The following is a 21,916-nucleotide window of genomic DNA, read 5'->3' on the forward strand; positions in this document are numbered from 1 at the left end:
AAAAAAAAAAAATAAAGAGAGATAAGGAGTGTAGTTCAGTGCAAAGTCCTGGGTTCAAACCTGAGTACTAGAAAAATAAAAAGACAGAGAAAAATGACCTTAGATTCATTCTTCTGTCAACATGTCATGCTAAGACATCTCACTGAAAGAACATAAACCCAATCCAAAGACGCATACACAAATCAGTCAGGGCAACATGTTTCATTCAATATGGGAATAGATGTTATGTCCCTAATAAACCGTACTTCACTATAGTATCCATTATCCAGATGACTTATTAAAGGCTATGTGGCTATTCAGAATTAAGATGTCTTACAAGTATAAAATATGCATCACATTTGAAATTCATAGTAAAAATATGTATTTGATATTATAATAATAAATATTAAATGGTTGTTTTACAGTTCACTAGATAAGCAGAATCAATGTAAAATATATGCATAATTGTACAAGGAATCCACCAGGGAGGCTCACAGGATCAGGGGGGAGGAATCCCAATGTCATCTATGCACTGGGAGCCCGAGGAGCCAGAAGCAGCCGAAGGTTGAAGACCTAGAAAATCACTACAGTCACCGGTGTGAACCTGCATTTGAAAACCAGAGTCTACACTGGAACCCTCCAACACTGGAGGACAGTATCCAAAGAAACGGCCAAGACTGGAGCTTCTCTAAGGGAAGAGGTCAAACCTTCTTTCCCTTTTTCATTCCATTCAATTTGCAAGCTTATTGTTGGTGCCACCCATATCCAGAGTGGATCTTCACTCCTCAGTCTGTGCAAGTTGTAGGACTCAAGGTTCAATCTCTGTAAGGAAAAAATATTTTTAGAAGAATGCACAAAATAGGAACAGTCACTTATTGTGTACTGTACATAGTTGGATACTCCGTACTTTTATGTGTCTGGCAGCAAAGTTTCTTTACACTAGCATCACAACAAATGTACAAGTTATGTGCTTTATGTACCACAATGTGATGGCTATCATCTCCCTTGGTGAATAAGAACTTTACAGTGCTCTTTGGAACTACCATTAGATAGGAGGCTTGTCTATGACTGTAATATCAGTATGCAGCACATAAGTACCGAACATAGATTCTTAGTGGCAGCTAAAAGCAATTCTACAATAAGACTTGGATAGTCAGGAGTTCTGTAGTTCATCTTGAATATGTTACTTTAATTGACTGTCAATAGATAAGCCTTATTTATCCTATGTAAAAGTAAAAATTAATGCATAATTTTATACATTATAGTATAAAACATTTTTAGTCAAAACAAATATTTAAATGCAACATGTTAGTAGCTTTTCCATTCAAATAATCAGAACTATTTATCAATCCTTTTTTTTTCACCCAAACTATAAAATTAAAATTCATTCTGAAATCATTAAGTGATGAACTGCTTAATAAACTATTCATTTTAGAGTAAATATATATTCTTATATTGTGATACACATAATAAATGATTTATTTTTAATAAATAGTATAAAAAGTATTTTAAATGGACAATATCATGTCCTAAAGCCCTTGTTTTAAAAATATACAGTCTCTTAGATCTGCATTATAAAACATCTTCCAAAATTGAACCTAATTTCTACTTGAAATAATTTTCAGCATTTTACCTGAGACATCATTGATTATCAATTTCAACAAAACCTGTGAAATGTTCTCAATCTTATTTTTCTAGTTTAATGTGTGTTCATTCATGGATTTCACAAGTATCTAAAAGAAAAAATCTTTCTGTAATTATTTTATTGATCTCTTTCATAATTCTGAAAAGTCTGACAACCCCCCTTTACCAAGAAAACATTTAAGTCACCATGAAATTTTATGACGGCTCAGTTATGCACCAGTGTCAGTTTTGCCTCTTCATGAGGATTTTGCGTAAAGCACATCTTCAATGCGGGGGCTGGAAGTGATCCTGAAGCTAGAGGTTTGTTATCTGCCCTGAGTGCTGACCTTCTGGTACTTACACCACTGACTTATCACGCACATTATCACAGCAAAGGACAGATCACAGTATTGGGAATCAACTGTCTTCCATCGCCAGCAGCCGTAGCTGTTGGTAAGTAAGAATTGAAGGTCAGACATCCTGACTTCCGGTTCATCTTCCCTTGAGAGAGATGACTCCAAGGAGTGTCCCACACTTTCTTGCCACACTCCACACCAGGACTGAGTGTCATTTACCCACTGGAGTGGTACCTCATCGTTACATGCTAAGGAATTCCTTGCCTTCTTTACCTCATCACCTCCAGCTGCAGTTTCAGGGTTGGCTTTCAAACACACTAATTGTACTCACATTTCTAGAGTAAAGATAAAATGAAAGTTAGAAAAACAGAAGTGTAGATTTTCTTTGAGATTGTGGTTGAGAGCTGTGTCTGAGGGAAACACAATGCTGATGTAGATGATCTCTTACCTGATAAATAGAAGAAATTATGCCATGATGGATATGAACCCATGCCCCATAGAGATTTTCCTTATTATTATCCATACCAAGAGGTGAAAAAAGTTTAAATATTAACCTTCTCTTTACTGCTATTCTTTCAACAATAGTGTGAGAAAATTAGGATTTCATTTTTGATGATTGTGAAATAAAATAGGTAATGTATGCTATAAGAAGGAAACTTTTCTACATGTTACATATAACTTATTATTTTTTATTAACTTATTGGATTCCATTTACTTAATTCAAAATATATGACTTGAGGGGCTGGGGATTTAGCTCAGCACCATAAGCGCCTGCCTTGCAAGCAGACAGTCGTGAGTTTGATCCCCGGTACTGATAAAAAGGAAAAAGACAAAAAAAAAAAAAAAAAAAAAAAAAAAAAAAAAAAAGAAGAATTATATATGACTTGATTCACATATTTAGCTTTGTTTTTATATGAAAGAGTAAATGATTTGTTTCAGAATCGTACTTTCGCTGGAGATTTAGCTCAGCGGCATAAGCATCTGCCTGGCAAGCACAAGGTTCTGAGTTTGATCCCCGGTGCCAAAAAAGAAAGAAAGAAAGGAAGGACGGAAAGAAGGAAGGAAGGAAGGAAGGAAGGAAGGAAGGAAGGAAGGAAGGAAGGAAGGAAGGAAGGAAGAAAGAAAGAAAGAAAGAAAGAAAGAAAGAAAGAAAGAAAGAAAGAAAGGCATACCCATATCAGAAGCATACTTTCTCACCAGACATGGTGGTGCATGTGTGTAATCCCAGCACTGAGGAGGCTGAGCCAGGAGGATTGCTGCAAGCTTGAGGCCAGCCAGGGTTACAAAATGAGTTAAAGGTAGTCTGAACTGCATAGTGAAACCCTGCCATGAAAAAGACAAACAAACAAAAAATATACAAACACACATTCTGAAGATTCAATTTTCTTGATACTATATTCATGGAAATTATATTACTTTGTAAATCAAAAATTATTTCTTCTTGACTCAACAGTAATTATTATTAACATTTGAAAGAATTAACTAATCATAGAACTCATAAACTTTTCATCAGAACTCATAAACTTAAAGTTTAATCTTCTTATGTTTTGATTATAATTTTTGATAAAGATTAAAATATTAAATAAATACATAAATAGAAGGTACATCCTACATTTGCCAAGTATAGATAGTGTTGAATTCCATGTCTACTTAAATTAACAACCTTCTTGTTGATTTTGTTGACTACTTGTTCAACAAAATGACAAAAATATGTAAGGATTTGTCAGTAAATTAAAATTTTTACTGATTGTTTAATAATATTTTTCTTGCTATTATGCTTTATACACAGAAAATTCATCCTAAATTTTAATATATCATAATCAAATTTCTTATTTCAAAAATTGTCATAAACAAAAAAATAAAATTTGAAAAATTCTGTCGGGAAATTAAGAATATATATAGTTTAACTTAATTTAATTTCTCAAATTTTATTTTTATTGGATAGTATGATTACAGTACATGATGGTTATTTTCCATATGGGTGTTGGCATACGTATATTCCACATTTTAGATCTTTTTACTCCCTCTTTCCCTCTGCTTTCTTATTCCCACAAGATCTGGTTTCCTTTCTTTTTGCAAAATATCTATCTCCATTTTTCTTACTATCTTTTATTTTTCTCTTCATTTGTATTTAGGTGGTTTCATAAAAGAGAAACCACATGATATTTAAGCTTGTATGAGAATTTTCTCCCAGAGTTAAAGACCTCATATTATAGTGACGCATGCACAGCAGTTCAACTAATAACAGCTAAATCTTCGAAGCAACCTATAGAAGAATGGATAAAGAAAATGGGATACCTACACACAATGTGTGAGGAAGAGCTGAGCTGGAGATCAACCACACATTCAGGACTAGAGCAAGGCCAGTCCAGCAGGTGTCCAGCCTTGGTGTTCCTCCCTGTTAACTACAGCACAGATGGTTTTGAGAATGTTTTATTTTCAATATAATCAGCAAAACATTGAGACCTTGCATTTTTTTACACTCTTGTGTGCATCCCCACTTTTTACCATGTATAAATGAAGAGACAGATCATGCTGGGTTTTTGCTCCCTCTTCATTGGAGAGATGAAGTCTCAACTGATCCAACTTTCCTTTTAGTATATGTCTATAGTTTTTTTCTTAATCACCTATTGCCCCTTTTCAGGACCCTGCTGGCTGAGCAACTCATGGCAGGTGGCACCCAAATGTGAGGCTTGCACATGGGGGAGCTCAGAAATCAAGACAAGGAGACAATCCCGGAGTGTGCAACTTTAATTGCCACATTTGGCACAACTCTTCAAACTCTGGAGGTGGGGATGGTGGAGGATAAAGAAAAACAAGAGTCAAGATGCAGAAAACTGAGGTCAGGTGGAGCCTCCTCTCCTGCTAAAAGATAAATAGCCACCCAGTGACTGCAGTGCATTTATTTATACACTCGGGATGTTGATGTCAGTTGAAACCCTTCCACCTAACAACTTGTTTGCCTGACTCACCTTGTGGAGCTGGAACAGCTTGTTCACATGTTTGCTTTGTGCAGTCCAAGTTCTCAGTACTGGCCTTGCTTTAGCCCTGCATGTGAAATCAATCTCTAGTTTCAGCTGTCCCCTACAACAAATAAAGTACAGAGTACATTGAGTAATCACTGGGTGTAGAACAATGGGGAATTCATGATCCAAAGTTAATTCTTTGTATATTGAAATGCTTAAAGCTTTGCTTAAGGTTAGAGGGATGTCTATCAAAATTGCATAGCTTGCTAAATGTCTTGAGTTTATTTGTTTGTTTCCAAAAGAACTAAATTTACGTACTTGGGAGCGGGGAGGAAAGCAGCTTGGATTGGGGCTGGAGGAAAAGCAGATCAGCACAGATCTATGTAGACCCCTATAGACTTTTAAAGGTTTAACAGGGAAAAAAAAGTTCTTTCCAGTATTCTTACCACTTCTCTCAAAACCCCAGATGGTGGAGGAAAAAGGGCCAATTTGCACAAGTTAGCAGCTCAAGGTGGGAACCAAAGTATTACACAACTGAGCCTGGAGCCTGACTCAAACAAGGGGAGTAGGAGGAAACAGGCTGTGCACACCGGCTCAGGGCACCCAGTGGCAACTGCATCTTTGTCTCGGAGAAGATGGACAACCACAGTTTGTCTTTTCTGAGCCTCAGTTAGCCAGTAGTGCACTGGTGCCAACCTCTTCTCCAAGCATGTAGTGTCACTGTTCTTCCATTAAATGGCTGCAGTATAGGCAACTGCCACTGAACTGTTTGGACACAGCGATAGAGATTCGGGATCAAAAGGGTAGTGCACGACCCTAGAAAAAGACAGATTAAAGGTATCAGCAAAAATAGTCTACTTAAGTGATAATATTAACCTAAATTATATTAAGTCTTATAGAATGCTCTAAGAAGAAAAGTTCTGAGTATGTGATAGAGTCTATATAGATAACTGAGCTGAGAGCTACATGAAAGAAAGGACACAAAAGTTGCCAGTATTCTTAAGACAAAGTAAGATACAAAAAACCTATTATACATAAAGAGGTTGTATTACTTCTGAATGCTTCTTATAAGAGATGTCTGCTAATTGACCTATGAAAAGTTCTCAGTAGTCTCTTTATAATTACAAACTTTTAAAATTATTTAAATTTAAAATTGGGCCAAAAATATTTTTGAGTGCATTTTTATTTTATAAACATGTTTGTCTTATGTATGTTTGTCTTTCTGTATGTCCAATATTTTTTTTATTTGAGTGCAATAAATCTTTCTTCTTTTAACCTTTTTGGATTTTTGAAGCAATTGTCTGATATGCTTCTACAAAAGCTGAAAGTTGGTAAAAATGTTATTAAGATTGGTTTTATAGGTGCAATGCAAATTATTGTTTTATACTAAAAATTGAGAGTCTCTTGTTGGTCAAAAAATTAATGTGTTAATTGTTATGATTTGTTACTCATAACTTATCAAACATTGGTAAGGTATGTAAACAGAAATCCCTTGGAAAAGGTATTGAAGCTATTGACAGGACTCCAATTAATGAACAAAGAAGCAGCCTGAAACAAAAATTACCCAGTTCTTGTTCATTAATGGGAGGTCCTACTTATCTCCATAGCCTAGGAAACACCACAATACTTTTGTTCAAAATATATTACTGTGATATGTTTACATCGGTCATTGTCAAAGCTTAAATTTTCTAGAAATAAGACAATAAATTTTTCTGATTTAAAATTGCTCTGGTACAAGGATAAGAAACAAAAGTTTTCATACAGCTATGATGATTGTTACCGATCTTATGATATATTAAACGCATCCATTCCTTCCACATATACAGATCTTTGAAAATATAAGACTGGAATTGTTTATGATGGTAAACATTTTTATTCAGATTCAGACATCTGCCCTTTTTCTTGTGCTCCAGATAGTTGTGATAGAAGGTTTATGACAAGCAAATATGAAGTTACCAGCCAATAAAAACACTTTCAACAAAAAATTTAGGTGATGCATATGCTTTATTTGTGCCACTACACTCAGTTATTAAAGTAAAACAAATTAGATGAGAGATTAGTATGTATTAGATAAAGACAACTGACTACAAGTGTTATTCCATATCACAATGGAAATTACAGTGTTACAAAAATGTCATCATGATTGTCATGCTAAAATATTATATATGGCTTTTTATCTCATTTTTTCTGTGTAAAGCTATTTAAGTGTTGTCTGTTAACAGTCTACAGGGTTTCATCTACTAGAACATCCATGGTTGGAAAAAATTTAAGTTCTTGGTCTATTCTTCATATTTCAAGGTACCTAACATTTAGTTAAAATTATAATAAGTAAGTTCAGTGCTCACAATACAATGTAATGTCATTTACCTGCTCTTCTTGGATGTTCAGCAACTAAACTTTAGAGGGCAAAATTAGAAGGATAGATAGGCTAAGAGAACAGTCAATATTTTGACATTGGCCCTTGAAGGTCAGGATCCAGGACAGGAGGGAACCTTTTCAGTGACATCCTAAAACACTAATGAGTTATATAATCTCCTGACCAAAAAGACTGCTGCACTACCGAGGAAAGAAATCCATGGTGTATAGTATACCTAAGGGGAGACATTTGGAAAAGTTTTTCAAGCTTTGTTGGAAAGCAACTTGGTCAAGCAAAGTCCACAACTCTTCCAGATGGCTGATACTGACAAGAACTGAGAGGCACTGCATGTATTTCCAAGATAAATTTTGAGGAGATTTAACTGATCTTGATAGATAGCAAAAGACTAATTTTAATTAATACAGGTCTTACTTTAACTTGGTCTTGAACATCCAGCAGAAAAGTATAACTACAATATGTATAAAACAATGCCATCCTAATAAACTAGCTATAAAAAGAAGCTCAAATAGCTGACACCTGACAGTTTTCATATACACTAAAACTGACTACTATTAGGTTGTATAGAGCTAAGTTGCTAAACATAGGGACCTGAAGTCCTTGGAGTGGGAATTTTTAGCCTAAATAAGTAAATCTATTCAGAAGGCAAAGCATTTAGATGAAAGAGCCTTCACAGATAAAAACTTCCCCTTGGACATCTGAAGAAGAGAAGCAAAGAAAGCCTTGCACAAGAAAATAGCTTTTCTATGCAGTCCTCTATAAACACAGCTTCTCCAACTGCAACTGACCACCCACCACTTGTGACTAATAAATATATGGAGGGCATGGCAAAGCTGGAGATCAACCACACATCCAGGGCTAGAGCAAGGCCAGCTCTGAGAATACGGAGCTCCAGAGCCCAGCCATGTATATAAATTATTGGGATTAGAGCAAAGCTAGTCCAACAGATGTCTGGCCTTGGTGTTTCTCCCTGTTAACTGCAGCGCAGACAGCTCTGAGAATGTTTCACTTTCAGTGTTCTCAGCAAAGCATTGAGACCTTGCACTTTTGACTGTATCACATGCTTCCTCCATTTTTACTGTGTATAAACAAGCAGGCCATACTTACTGTTCACTTTGTCTCCATTAGATAGATCATCTCCCAACTTACTTTTTGGTGTGTGTCTGCAGCCTTTGCTTAATCTCCCATCATCCCCTTCAGGACCCCAGTGGCTGAACTGGTCACTGCCCAATGTCGCACTAGTTTAGTCTGCCATAAAGAAGGATGTACTTGAGTCAGTAGGAAGATGGATGCATGTTGAGGCAATAATTTAAGTGAAATGGATTTCATTATTATACACCATTTTCCTCTCAGTATTTGAAATAATTTAACTTTTTGCTACTTGCAATTAGTAGATAAATGAATTCTACCTTGGTTCACTATTAAATTACATTTTAAAAAGAATTCAAATCATTTTGCTTCACTGTAAATCTTACTAAATTTAATGAGTATATCTTTAAAGTATCCTTGTTCTACAGTTTGCTAATATTTTGTGCTATCATTTTTGACAAAATTTATGAAAAAGTTTTCTCTAATAATAGCAATGCAATTTTTTAAAATTCTGTATTTTACTATGTGATATTTAGCCCTTTGCTTCCCATTTTCCTGAATTTTAAAGACAAATGCTGGCAAGGCTGTGGGGAAAAAGAATACCTCTCCACAGTTGGGTGGAGTGTAAATTAGTGCAACAATATGGAAATCAGTGTAGAGATTCCTCAAAAAACCGAAACTAGAGATTCCCATTCAACCCAGTTGTTTCTCCTCTTGGCACCTTTCTAAGTTAAAAGAACCACACCACATTATTATCTCCTCACCCAGGTTTATAACAGCACAACTTACAATAGCTAAATCTTGAAAACAGCCTAGATGATGCCCATCAACAGATGAAGGGATAAATTGTGGGTTTTTTATATGCAATGAAATACTATGCCACAAAGAAAGTAAATTTGAGACATTTTTAGGTAAATGGATGCACCTTGAAACTATAATTTTAAGTGAAATAAACACATGTTTAACTGTTGCATTTTTTCTCTGTGTTGGAAACTGAAGACACAAATAAAAGCCAAAATAGACTATAAATATTGGGAAGTAAAAAGAGAATTCTCCTATGGGAAGGGGAACAATGGGAGCATATGAGGGGAATGGAAGAAAGGGAAAAAATTAATTAAGATGTGTTATGTACGTATGCCAACTTCCCATGATGAATACAATCATTATTTTTTACATACATGTATTAATAAATGCTTTTTAAACAAAATTGTACTACCAAGTTCTTTTTTAACATTCTGCATTTCTTTATCTATAATGACCCTTTTAATTTCCTTTCCTGCTGAGCATTCTAAATTCAGAAGTAAACAATTATTGAAAAAATAATGAAGTTCAGATTAAAAGTCCACAAACAGTAGAATAATTAACTATCTTAATAAAGTTTTGGAAACAAGCACTGACTCAGATGCTAAGGAGCAGAAGGTAAACTAATGAAGACCTGAGAAAAGTCAGGCACCAGCTCATGGGAAATGTAAAACCACCCTGTTTCTCTTCTTCATTATCCTTGTTTAATCTTCTTCAGAAGAATCAGATCCCCAGGGTAATTTCAACTATGCACTCTAAAGTTAATTGCTCCTTTTTAAAAGATTTAATGGTTGGAATTTAGTGGGAAAATAAAACTAGCATTTAAAATGTAGCAGAATATGCAAATTATCCACATTTAAATATTGTTTTCATGCACTTTCAATGGTTTTAGTGAAACCAGATTTGAAGAACTGAACTAATCATTTGAATTCAATTTTACTTGCAGAGCCGTTACTCAGTACAGTGGTAACTTTAGAGTGAACAGCATCACTGTATAATGTTCTAAATTAACTCTTAATTTTGTCACATTGATAATGCAAAGTTAGAGGGAAACTTGAAGAGAACAATGCCAACATTTGAATTTCATTTCATTGAATAAATAAGTTGTACAATGTTATAAAATAATTTCATACCCCAGGGGTAGTAGCATAAAATAATTTACTGACCTGAAATCATGAATATCAATTTCTATTTTTCTGACCCTTTCCCCATAAACACAACTCATATTAAAATTACCACTGAATTACTTGAATACTAAAATACCTTTTGCTCACATTCACCTATTAATATATTTTATCTTATTCAGTTTTGTTCTTTGACAAACTACCTAATTATTCTGAATTTGAGTGATTTCACTGTATCATTTTCCATACTCTCTAAATACTTTAATATGTAACTTCTGAGAAAAAAGAATTATGTCTTACATATCTACAGCACCAAACTCCGCTTTTTACAATTTAAATTTTATCAAATGACTCAATAATCTGTACAAAAACCATTTGAAACTTGGTTACAGAAATTATTAGCTGCGTACTGTATACAACATACTGTTAGCAACATACTGTCTGCAAATGCCCACTCCCTGCACCTCAGTTTGCTAGTATGTGAAGCCAAGATAATAATAATACCTACTTCAAGTGGTGCCTAGAACAGAGTAAGGGCCATCCATGTGCTGGTAAGCACAATTAGGAATAAGTACAGTTTTTACTGTGCTTTCAAGGAACAGTTATTTGGAATTTTCTATGATCTTTACATTATCAGATTCCCAACATCTTTACTCTGATGCTCCAAGTCAGGATTCAGCACTGGAGAAATTGTCCAAAACACATTGTTCCTAGATTTGCTTCATTATCCTGTGCCTCTGCCTCTAAATCCTGATAGCTTGTTTCTACTCTTTTATGAATTCATGTCCATGTTTTCAAAATGACATATAGCAAACAACATGCCCCTTTTAGAAGGAAATTTGGCTGAAGACTATATAAGTTTTTTAAATATACAAATCATTGAAAATAAAAATTGAGATCGTGAAGACATCAAAATAGGAAGTTTGAAGAAGCACTCTACAGCCTTTTTAAATATCTAACTTCTATCAAAATATCACATACCTCATTCCAAATTATTATTATTTTATGGTATTTTTAATGGATGTGATTTATGTACCTTAGAAACTATGCAAGAAACAACAATGTCTTATTTTTCATAAATTATATCCAAGTAGTTTGTTCAACATTCTATCATAAACAGATGAGAAAGGGATTGTCACATGAATGATGAGCATGCTATAGGGGTGACCTTCAATTTGTTATTACTTGAAGTAATTTGGGGAGTAAAAATTAGAATTAAAGACCCACATGATATCTGACTGGGATTACTGGTGATGATAGCTTCATCCAGAAATACAAAGCTGAAGTGTTGTTACTTCAATAAGCATTAACCTTTAGTGTTAAGTCTAGGAAATAAAGTCTAGGAATAGGAAATAGTCTAGAAAATAGTTAAGTTTAAGAAAAAGCTGAGTGTAGATGAAAGGTCAGTGATGGATGTATAGTTCATGAGTTCTGAGCACATAAGAATAATATTAATTGAGGAAGAAAATGAATATGTAATGACAACTCTAAAAGAAATGCTTACTAGAGAACACAGGTTAATAAAGAAGTGGACTAGATGAAAAAAGAAAATAAAGGGGGGAAAGGAAATTAAAAAAGAATATAAGTAGACATGAAAATCAGTTTGAAGAAAAGTAATATAAGGAGCCAAACTAGAAAGCTGGAAGAAGAGACAATACACCATAAAGGCCATAGAGGAATCAATCTACATGGACACTAACGCCCCATTGAAAAGAAATGCCACACATGAACTGTGTTTGCATTTTTACGGTTTAGAGTGTCTGTAAAATGGTTCTCATTGCATTAATTTCCAGTGGAAAAAGTAATATACCTTTCAAAATACTACATTTGTAAATACCCTGGAATGTCTAATTTCTGCTATCCACATAATGTCCTGTAATAAAAGATGAAAAAGAGGGCTTTACAAGATGTTTAGAAATAGAGTAAGCAGTAGGGAGAAAATTTCCTTTTCCTTTTACACAAATTTGAAAATGGGAATGCTTCCAACTAATAAAAGAATGTTTACTTCCACCAGATCTACCCAGAAGACTGTTTTTCAGCTTTTGCAATCTTACCAAGCAAGCCCTCTTCTCAGAACTAATGTCAGTCTGTGCTACCGATAAGATGTGTAAGGAAAATCCTCATGAAGATAAGCACAGAACACTCAAAATGTTACCCAGCATGGATACGTACCCCCTATCCTCCAAAGAGCCACTTCTACTTAAAAGGAAATAAATTAAGCAAAAGCAGCCTGATTCATATCAGTGACTCATCGACAAACAGGCATTAAGTATGCTATCAAAGAATAGAATTGAGGCTTACTATACATTAGTCTTCACATATCAGTTTTCATTAGGTATCAATTTAGGAAATGAAAGCAGATGGAAGACTGAGTAAGCATGCATAGTGTTTTGCTAGTACATTTTGTTAATTGAAAAACTGACATCGTTATATGTTGACAATAAAGTATTAAATGGAATTTCAAAGACATGGTGGGTTTTAAACCTTGCTTTGTATCTACTCAGTGTGTAATCCTCAAGTAAGCTCTCTCTGCAGTGCCTTTAAAGGCAAAAAGAAAAAAAATGAACCATTCATTTTACCTCTTCCTAAGAAAATAAGTAGCTATTTTTCCACAGAGAAACCCTTTATAGAGCTCTAATTACTAGGTTGGTGAGTCTTCTCTCACTGTCCTTCTCCAGAGAATTACGGAGCTCCTCAAAATCAACAAGCAAATCACTTTTTGCTAATCATAGAGAATATAATAGGAATAACATCCACCCTGACCTGGGTTATATTATCATTACATACTAAACAATTTATGCTTCTCAGGTACCAAAAGAGTCAGATTTTACAATGAGAAACTCAGAATTTTGATGCTTATTCTTCAGCAGAATACTACTTCTCTCTAAACAAGTAAGTTTTATAACTGTAAACTTTAATTATGCAGCTCAACTCTTTATAGCTAAAGTTGAATATCTTCCAGATACTGTGGTTGTAACTGTGTTAAAATTCCATTGATTTAACTTACACTTAAAGTTGGTATACCGTTAGCCATTTCAATAAATGTTTTTCTTAAATTCTCTTTCCAACGTACTTTCAGAATTTGAGAATTCAGTCTTTTCCTATCTCAAAGAGTGACACTGCTATTATTGGTCCCCATCTAAGCCTGCCTCTTTGAAATCTCCAAGTTCCTAAACATGCTTCTATCTCAAAGAATATGTGTTCTGATTCTTGTTCCATTTCTATTATCTGATTCTTGTTTCAGTTCTATCATCATTTGGAAAACACTCAGCTGGGCCAAACTAACCCAGACAAATGAATGCATATATCACAATTTCATGGCACATTAAAGTGTTTTAAAATAAAGTTTAAGAGTCAGAGTCAATACAGAAGTGACCAGAAAAAGGAAAAATTCCAGAAATCCTTGAGATCCAGCTGTACACATACTGTGAGCCCTGAAAGGCTCTAGGATCTCCCTCAAATTTGTCAATATCCAATACCCAATATCCAATCAGCATCTTTTAGATTTTACCCCCTTGAACTTCATAACTTTTATAAGATGAAAGTTTTCTTGATTCTTAAGAGAATTTGATCTGTCACACAGCAGGCTGTTACTTTTGATATTTCCAAACACATTATATGTGAATCGTTAAGTAAACTTTGACATATCTGTAGTGCTCTTTTATTAATTAATTAATTTTAATGAACTTAATAACTACAGTTTTCTAATTATATTCATATTAAGCTATTAGAGGAACCATTAAGAAGAGAACAAATTCATACTGTATCTAACCAGTGATAAATTGCCTATAATGATATCAAGAAAATTTAATTGATCTTCATTTTCACATATTAATCAAACTTATGGAAGCAAGTTGATTACTTACCAATGTCTAGTTTTTGCAAGTCTGTAGATTTTACTGATTAATTCAGTTATTAAATATTAATCATGACTTAAAATTCTCTGGATTGCATTATTCTCCACAGATTTCCATAGCAGGGTATACATTTTTGCTGTATGGTTTCACCCCAGTAACATGAGTTGTGAGAATCTTCATTGACCAGATGCTGACTATTTCTACATCATATCACATTTTACCTTGTCCTTTTTCTTCCTCCAGCCGCATGTTCTCTTGTCGCTTGGTCCATTGATTTGTGCTGCCTTTTTCACTCTGCTTTATCTCTGATCCTCTTATCATGCATTGCCTTTGTTTACCTAAAGGCAGTTTCATCTTTCTGGCCTCAATAGCACTTTCTCAAGAGATGTCTGTGCTCTCTCAGGTACATTAGATTCATGCTCTAGCTCAGCGGCTTACCTTAGCATTGACATAAACTACTGCAATGACCAGTCCACCTTTCAGACTTCTGTATTGTAAGGAACCCGAAAGCAAGAACATGTCTACATAGCATGCTTTGTTTCTCAGCTTGAGCATCACGATTAGCCTGCCATTGGAAATAAAAAATTAATGTGGAATAAACGAAAAAAATGAGATGACATTTTACTTAGTTTTCCAAGAATTTTAGCTATTTTGGGCACACATGCACACATATATACACATACATATATAGATATACTATATACTTCCTTACACACATGCATACATGTATATGATGTTAAAGCCAGTATATAAGCACTGAGTAATTCATGTATATGTGTATATATGCATACATATATATTTATATTCATATGAGGAAAATGACAACTCTTATTCTGTGTTATAAAACATTTCGGTTTACTTTGCATATATCATTAGCCTTTCAGTTTTACAGCTTACTTTACAAATCAAAGCAAAATGAAAGCACAAAACAGTGCTGGATATATTTGTTTTTATAGGGAGAAAGTTTTAAGTAAAAATCTAACTTGCTTCAAAAAATGGAAATAAACTTTTGTTCAAATTCTGTCTCAGAATATATTTTAAATTAAAAACCAGTTTGCACACATCCTTTATGAATCATTAGATCATAGAAAGCTAGGAAAGAGATGGAACAAAAGTAGCTAATGAGCTGAGACGAAAATGAACAGTGATCTGCTCAGACTGCCTTAGTGTGGAGCCTTTTGTGAAGTTGCTATAGAAAAAAAAAAAAAAAAACTCACTGCCCACAATAAGCAGGGTGAAAATTTCCACTGTATTACATTGCTCCTGCATAGAGATCACCAAGTCACAGGAGTGGTAGTTTTAAGACTTTCTCATTATTGCCAAAAGAGCTCTGTTCCAAAATTAATAAAAATTGCTTAATATTTTTCCCTTCTATACATTTACATGTATGCTGTACATTTGGATCTATTTCTTGAAATACTATTGCAAAGGAAAGTTACCAACCCCACTTGTGTTTGTGAGAGCTATATAAGTGCCAACTGAAACAGGAATGTAATAACATTGTGCAATCACATTATCTGTCAAGTTTCTAAAGCTTATTCAGGTGCTTACTTAAAGCCTTGGAACCTGTAGGGAAATGAACATGTGATGACTTTTCATCCAGGTTGCCATAACATTTCAGTAGTGAAACTTCATAGTGTTTTACCAGAAACCAAAAATAAAGTTTCAGCAGTAAAACAAGTGTCAACAAACCTCATGCTTCTGTGCAGAAATAGCAGCTACTAATAAGGTAACATCAGTACATTATAAATAATCCCTGAGACAGTCTCCAAAGGGGTCTACAGTATCAAACACGTGCAGGAAAAATAAAGACACCTTCGAGGCCATTCAGAATGGCAAAATAGGGTAGTTTATAGTACCGGCTGTCTGAAATATGCCTGTCAGTTTAAGGTGCCAACATCTATGCTTTGGAGTAAAGCACTAGAAATTTTCATTATTCCATGAAACAAGCAGACAACAGGAATGTCTAAGTGTCAGTAGCTTTAGTGAAAGAAATTAATATTCATCAACACATCTTAATTCAGTCAACAGTTTAAAAGATGGAATGAAGCATGTCATTCAGGCTAGGAGGTTCATGGTCCAAGTTAAACAAACTTAGGGAGAATGTCTCGTTATAAAAATGCTTGTTCTATATCCTAATAGGACTATGCTTTCAGCATTAGATATACACAGGTGCTAAATTAACTCTGTAATTTTATTGTGGATAACTTAGTTAAATGAAATTTTATTAAGATTAGAAAAATATGGCATCAATATGTAATAGCAAATATATATGTTTGCCTTGCCAGACTGTGAGTTATTATATGTTTTGTCTGGTAAAACATATGATTCACATATAGCATGTATTCAAGTAGTTTTTCATGAATAAAGAGTTAGTGAATAAAGTTTTGAATCTCAACAAAGGACTAGCTAATAATTCAATTCAATAATTCAATAGCTAATAATTCAATAGGCTATGAAGAAGTTTCATCATTTAACAAAAAGTTAGGAAAACAAACTACCAATCTGATGACCAGTAAAAAGGTAGACTTTCTGTAGTAAAAAATAGCATGTAATAATATCAGCACATCAGTTTAAAAAACAAATGGTTCTGTAATAAAATAAAAATTCTGTCCTTCCATGAAACAATGAAAAAAACAGCAAAAATTGTCATGAACCTTCCCAGAATTCTGAAATTTATAAAGCTCTTGCAGTAACCCAGGAAATACTGATTAAAACAAAGAACAGTAGATTTATGAGTTTTTACAGTGTTAGAGAAAACAGAATGGTTCTGTTTCCCAAAGAATTATAATTAATGATAATTTTTTACCTCTCTGATGGTTTTCACTACCCAGATCAAATGTTGTCTTTGTTTTAAGTATTGTAACTGATTGGACTAGTTTTTAAGTTTATGCAACAATAAGAGGAATCTGTCAAAAATATTTTCAGGTTTCTGCTCCCTAATATATAATGAGGCAAATAATAGGTTAAACAAAATTATAGGAAGAAAGACTGGGGAATAATACCTGGAGGGCTTCGATGACCTTCGAAATTTTCTAGGAAAACTAGAAGGCATGGAACAGGTTCAGGGCTGTGTATCCGCTCAGGAAAGATCTGAGAAGGCCACAATCCTCCATAATTCCTTATAACCATGGAGTTGTATATAATCAGAAAGAATGACTTGGAGGAGGTTTGAATGTTATTCCAGTGCACACACAGAAGCCCTCAACAGCTATCAAAGATCTTTTTTGGTTCTATATGTTTAAATAAATATCAGTTCAAAAATCAGCTGACCCCCAGAAGCCAAACATGGACAAGTTGAATCCAGATTCATGGGGAAAGTTTTGGAATGTCACTCTCAGCTAGCATCCTAAATCATCGGAGAACTCATGGGAGATCCCCACCGGCCTAACTGGGCCATGCCCAGTAACCTCCTAGTGGCTAGCAGTTGTCTGCAATCTTCCCCGGGAGACAAAAGTGGGTCAGGTTATTCCCATCACACAAGGCTTTGGCACATCACTTGTAACCCAGAAATATAAGAAAATGACAAAACAAGAGAGCAAAATGCAATCTCAAACTTCCAGCCTAACCCAAGCTAGCATAAGAGATGTGGACACAGAAGATAATGTAAGCCATACACCTTAAATTCCTGAAATGATAACAACTGAAATAAAGAAACAACTCCAGGAAGCTATAAAAGAACTCAGATCAGAAACAATCTCCCAGATAAAAGAAGAAATGATAAATGTAATGAAAAAAATGCTGAGCACAACTAAAGAAGACATAGTTTAAAAAATCAGAAGAACAGTGAAAAAAGATGGAAACCCTGAATGAACAATGTAAGAAACAAACAGAATGCATGAAGCAGATTCAAGGAGATATACAGGAAACCAAACATTCCATCAAAAGTTGGCAAAACTGCCTCAATGAAAGTGAAGATAGAATTTCAAATCATGAAGACAAGATTTCAGCTAGTGAACAGGAAAAGAAAAATCTTTTAAAAATAACACGGAATTAGGAAATAACTCAACAGCTGCAACATGATGCTAAGAAAAACAACATTAGATTAATAGATATAACTGAAAAAGAAAGTGACAACAAAATAATATCAAGAGGCTATTTACAGAAGTAATAGCTGAAAATTTCCCAAACATGAGAATGGAAACTGATATACAGATCATTGAAGAATATATAGAATCTCAAATAGATATAAGCAAAATAAAACTACACTCAGTCATATAATAAACATCCCAGAAATCCAACAAAAGAACAGAATATTAAAATCTGCTAGAGAGAAGAGACAGATCACCTATAAAAGAAAGCCTATCAGAATCACAAAAGACTTCTCAACACAAACAGTGAAGTCAAGAGAACATGAAGTGAAGTATTTCAGATCCTAAAGGAAAACAACTTCCAACATAGACGAATGAACTTTGCAAAACTGTCTTTAAAAATGGATGTAGAAATTAGATACTTCCATACCAAGAACAGCTGAAGAAATTCATGACCACCAAACCAACCCTGAAGAGAATACTGAAAGACATTCTAGATAGACATAGGAACAAACCCCTAAGCAAGGCAAACAATTAAACAAAGTGGAAAGGTAAACAATCAACAGCAGAAAGATAACATGTCAAAAGTAAACCAATATATATCAATTATAACCATTAATGTAAATGGTCTAAATGCACAAATTAAAAGAAACAGAGAGACAGGATTAACCAATAAACAACATCCAAACACATGCTGTATACAGGAATCCCATCCCATCTAACCCAAAAGGAAACTCATAGACTGAAAGTCAAAGGATGAAAAACAATACTCCATGCAACAGGATAGAAAAAAAAAGCAGGAGTAGCTAATCGATTTGTAGACAATATGAATTTCTTTCTTTCTTTTTTTTTTTTTTTTTTTTTTGTCTTTTTCATTTTTATCGGTACCAGGGATCGAACTCACAACTGCCTGATTACAAGGCAGGCGCTTATGCTGCTGAGCTAAATCCCCAGCCCTGACAATATGAATTCCAAAACAAAAATAATCCAACGAGCTAAAGAAGGTCACTACTTGCTAGTTAGGGGAATACAATTTTAAATATCTATGCACCAAATTTGGGAGCACCAAGCTATACAAAACAAATATTAATAGAAATTTAAAAATCAAGCAAAAACATGATTATAACAGGAGACATCAACACACCATTGACACAAAGGGACAGATAACTAGACAGAAAATCAGCAAGGAAATAACAGAACTGAATCACACCTGTGAACAAATTGACTTGGTGAACATATGTAGAATGCTCCACCCAATAACAATGTATATTCTTCTCAGCAGCACATGGAGTGTTCTATAAAATAGACCATATACTAGCCTACAGAACATGCTTAAGTAAATGCAAAAGAACTGAAATTACCCCATGCATGTTATTGGATCATAAACCATGAAATTAGAAATTAATGATAAAAGAAACTGCAAAAACACATGGAAATACACTCCTGAGAAATCATTCGGTCACAGAGGAAATTAAAGAAGATATTAAATAATATCTACGAGCAAAAAAAAATTCAAATACATCTTACTGGAACCTGTAGGACACAATAAAAGCAGTCCTCAGAGAAAAATTTAATGCAGTGAAATCTCACATCAGGAAAACAGAATAAACACACACACACACACACACACACAAAATAAACAACCTGATGCTACACCTCAAACATCTAGAAAAAGAAGAGCAAGTCAAGCCTAAAGCCAAAAAAAGTAAGGAAATTTTAAAGGTGAGAGCAGAAAATCAATGCAACAGAGATTAAGAAAACACTACAAAGAATCAATGAATCGGAGTTGGTTCTTTGAAACAATAAAATTGATGAGCCCCTAGCCAACCTTATTTAAAAAATAAAAGAAAAACTCAAATTCATGCAATAAGGAATGAAAAGTGTGAAATCACTACAGACATTCAGTGCAGAAATACAGAAGATCAACTTGAAAAAACTCTATTCTCATAGGCTTGGTAATGTGGAGGAAATGGACAGATTCCTAAAACCACAAAAATTACCAAAGTAGGGTCAAGAAGTTGTAAAACTGCTGAATAACCCAATTTCATTTAATGAAATTGAAAATATAATTAAATCCTTACCAACAAAGAAAAGCCCAGGTCCAGATGGATTCATTGTGAAATTCTACAAGAAATTCAAAGAAGATTTAATGCCAACACTCCTCAAACTCTTCAATGAAATTCATTCCTAAAGCAAATAGTACTTTAATACCAAAACCAGAGAAAGATGCAACCAAAAAACAGAACTACAGAGCAATCTCCCTAATGAACATAGATGCAAAAATTCTCAATAAAATATTGGCAAACAGAATGCAGCAACTTATCAAGAAGAGATACACCATGACCTAGTGGGATTCATCCCATGAATACAGGGATGGTTCAACATATGCAAATAAATAAATGTAATCTACCATATCAATAGAAACAAAAATAAGAACCACATGATCATTTATACAGATGCAGAAAAGGGTTTTCTTAAGATCCAACACTTATTCATGATAAGAACCTTACAGAAAATTGGAATAGATAGTCTTTACCGCAATATGATAAAAGCCATCTATAACAAACCTACAGCCAGCATCATAATAAATGGCCCAAAACTGGAAAGTCTTTACCCTAAAATAAGGAACAAGGCAAGTATGTCAGTTATCACCACTCCTATTCAATGTAGCACTGGAATACTAGCCAGAGCACAGAGACAAGAGAGAGAAGTAAATGGAGTAAGGATAGGAAAAGAAGTTAAATTATCATAATTTGCAGATGACACCATACTCTACATAGATGATCCCCAAAACTCCATTGAAAGACTCCTAGGTATAATTAATAAATTCAGTAATGTACCTGAATACAAAGTCAATACTCAAAAATCAATAACATTCTTATACAATAACAACAAAATCACTGAGTCAGAAATAAGAGAAGCCACACCCTTCACAATAGCATCCAAAAATGAAATACTTAGGAATCAATCTAACAAAAGAAGCAAAAGATCTGTCCAGGTAAAATTATACTACCCTGAAAAAAGAAATTGAAGAGGACCTCAGAAAATGGAAAGACATCCCCTGTTCATGGATAGGAAGAACAAATATTGTGAAAATGGCCATTCTCTAAAATTGTTACAGAGATTTAATGCAATCTGAATCAAAATATCACTAGCTTGCTTCGTAGATTTAGAGACATCACTCATAAAATCCATCTGGAACCAGAAGAGAGCTAGAATAGCAAATGCAATTCCAAGAAATAAAGGCAAGGCAGGAGGCATACAATCTCTGATTTGAAGTTATACTATGAAGTTACTGTAATAAAATCAGCATGGTACTGAAATAAAAACAAACCTGAAGTTCAATGGAACAGACTAGAAGATACAACCATAACTACAAACACACTCTGCCATCTTGTCTTTGATAAAGGTGCCAAACACATCCACTGGAAGAAAGATAGTCTCTTTAATAAATGTGCAGCAAAAATTTGTACTTCATATGGCAAAATCTAAAACTAGACCCATGCCTATCACTATATACTAAACTAAAGTATAAGTGAATCAAATATCTAAATATTAAAACAGAAACACTAAATCAAAAATCAAAGTAATCAAAGGAAATCAAAGTAAATAGAAATCTCAAGGACATAGTAGGTAGAGAATTCATGAACAAGAACACACGAAATACTTCACAGAATCAATAACTGGGATCACATTCCAGATGCAAAAGAGTTTTT

At 34.1% G+C, this 21,916-nt stretch overlaps 1 long non-coding RNA gene across 5 annotated transcripts in view; it reads right to left on the reverse strand.

Moving 5' to 3' along the window:
• Positions 1-204: 204 nt before the first annotated feature.
• The window catches only part of LOC134478681 (uncharacterized), a 51,884-nt gene continuing 30,172 nt past the window's right edge, over positions 205-21,916 (reverse strand). The window contains exons 2-9 of one of the 5 annotated variants that reach the window (XR_010051456.1): positions 14,608-14,734; positions 8,448-8,546; positions 5,621-5,740; positions 4,931-5,042; positions 4,261-4,363; positions 3,156-3,281; positions 2,232-2,293; positions 205-801 (exon numbers count right to left, since the gene is read on the reverse strand). This is a non-coding gene — a long non-coding RNA (uncharacterized LOC134478681). Of the gene's footprint in view, positions 802-1,522; positions 2,294-3,155; positions 3,282-4,260; positions 4,364-4,930; positions 5,043-5,620; positions 5,741-8,447; positions 8,547-14,607; positions 14,735-21,916 lie in introns of those variants that run through there. The other 4 variants (XR_010051453.1, XR_010051452.1, XR_010051455.1 and 1 more) reach the window with 4 other exon arrangements.

Source organism: Cavia porcellus, unplaced genomic scaffold, assembly GCF_034190915.1.
Source record: "Cavia porcellus strain 051 isolate PalLab524CR breed Dunkin Hartley unplaced genomic scaffold, mCavPor4.1 scaffold_14, whole genome shotgun sequence".
Lineage (NCBI taxonomy): Eukaryota > Metazoa > Chordata > Mammalia > Rodentia > Caviidae > Cavia > Cavia porcellus.